Below are 2,562 nucleotides of genomic sequence, written 5' to 3'. Positions count from 1 at the left end.
AACCATAATCTACCAATGGCATCGTCAGTTTCTCCATCGCCCTATGAATCTGATGATTCAATTCCTCAGGGTTCACGGTGGCCGCCCTCGTCGCCGCCCTCGTCGCCATGCCGTGTCCATTGTCACGGTGGGTTTGGGTGGCGCCTATGAAGCCCTGAGTGTGGCATTGGAAACAGATGTAAATGCACAAGCTGAAGAAGGAGAATAACACAAGAACTGTCAGGACAAACCCAAAGAGCACGATTATGGGCATCTGTGGTGTTGTTTGGATGCTCGGAAAATTAAGGAAAATGGGACGAGAAAATGAGGCGTTGATGAACAATCATGGCTCACAATCACGACTTATTTGATTTGGTTTTTAGTAACATAACAAGAAATTGAGTTTCAATAATAACTGAGATGGCATATAACAAACTCTGTTGTTTCCAATTTTTATTTTTATTTTTTTTTTATTTGGAAGTTTCTTTGTTAAGCTAACAATAACATGAACAACTATTAAACCCATTTTAAGAATATTCCAATAATATTTTTGATCCAATCACCAACTTATTTGGATTGGATTGATTTCGATTGAGTTAAATTCAAATAAAAGAAAACTTTATAAATTGAATTCGTTTAGGTATTTTTCTAAAACTAGATTGAGTTGAACTAAATCAACCGTTCATTTTAAATTATACATACGTATATTTATTTAATTTTATAATTATTTTTTTATTACTTATTTTCTAATATCACTTTAAAATAAATTTTTAATTATTTGAAAAAGTAATTTTCAACCCAATGAGAGTTAATCAAGATATTCTATGATTTATTATGATGATTTTATAAGTTAATTAGTGAAATAGTAAGAATATAGTTAATTAATATTTAAATTGTGATATTTGCAGTCTTTTGAAATGTCATATCATTAGTTTTGAAATTTAATATATAGGCAGAGATATATATAAATCATTCAATAGTCACCAACGATCGAAAAAGGGGTACGTCTTCCTATCCTTAGCTTTAGGATACGAGTATTTTGCAACCTAAATGAACGTTAAATACTCAAATCTCTTATAGAAAATTCGATTTCAAATTTATATGTATTCTAAAATGATTTGGGTTGGATTTTTTTAAGGGGTTCGTTCACTGAGTTATGAACTTGAGTTCCATCGAGTAAGATTCGGGAAATAAATTAGCTTCAATCTCAAGATTGACTCGTGATTATATTCTACGTAATTCAACTAATTAAAATATTATAACTTCAACGAGAAATTTAAGGCATGGTAAAATTATTTGATAGGGAAGTTTGCATAGAAAAACTCTATTTTATAAACACTATTGTGAACAATGGTTTGAAATATTTACATTAAATGTGGATAATGAGAAATGTCAGCAGTTGTTGTGATTGGCAATAGGAGAACGACAAATAGGACAAGTCATGTTCCTCCTAAGCCAACGTTGAATACAAGAGTAATGAAAAATGTGTTTACACACGACAAAAATCTGGCAATCCTCGCCATTCTCAAACTCCTCCAAACATATTGCACAAGCGGTGTATTTCGCCGCCACCTCCGAGCTGCCATACCTCACCCTCGTTGCCATTTTCATTACAATTTGTGCTCTACGCCCCTTCCTCTCCGCCATTGTTCTCTCCAAAGCCTCCCTCCAAATGTTGCTTTCGTATCGAGATACCAAACTTCTACCCCGCATGGTTTGGTTTTGGTTTTGGTTTTGGTTTTGGTTTTGGTTTCTCTCGCCTGCTTCGACGTCGAGATGGTGTCCATCTAAGTTCGTCGACCCGATTAGGTATTGACATAAGACGAAGATGAATATGATGATGGAAAAGGAGGCGAGGATGGAGAAGATGACGATGGAGATGATGATGACGATGACGATCGAGAACGCGGTGAGGAACGGGAGGGCTGAAGGTGGAGGGTTGGATTGTGGAACAGTAGTGAGGGCTTGAGGGATCATGTTGGGGAGTTTCTTAATTGGTTGTATGTGTTTTTTGTGTGAAGTTTTTTGCTGGGTTTTCTAATGGTTTTGTGTGAAGAAGAGAGGCCATTAAGGCCTAAAAATAATTGGTTTTTTTCAACGAATTTTGGTTTATTTACCATTTACAAGAGAAAAGGGCTTGTGGGGTTTCTGTTTTTTGAACCAAATGCATAGCCATTTGCCAATATCTGGAAGCCATGGAGGGCTCTCCCCGTCCAAAAATGGATAGTTTTTGGTTTAGTTCTTAAGGTAACTTACTGGAATGATCATTTTCAAATGGTTTATTTTTTTAATCAAAAAGCTCTAAACAAAGGTAGGTTTCTAAATAAGTACCTTCAAATAAAGTGTTCCAACTGTATTTATTTTCTTTATCAAAAAGCTCCCAACGTGTCTCCATTAAATTATAAGTTTAGTTTCTAAATGAAGGTAAGTTAAAGTGTTCCAACTGTATTCAATATTTTTTTTAATGAATTTATAGGTTTCTAGAATGATCATTTTCAAAATATTTACTTTCTTTATCAAAAAGCTATAAACATTAAGATTAAATTACAGGTTTAGTTTTTAAATAAGTCTCTTTAATTAAAG

This window comes from Cucurbita pepo, chromosome 1 (genome assembly GCF_057944985.1).
Source record: "Cucurbita pepo subsp. pepo isolate OVF chromosome 1, ASM5794498v1, whole genome shotgun sequence".
In the NCBI taxonomy this organism is placed as follows: Eukaryota; Viridiplantae; Streptophyta; class Magnoliopsida; order Cucurbitales; family Cucurbitaceae; genus Cucurbita; species Cucurbita pepo.
Note: the sequence above shows the minus strand (reverse complement) of the source record.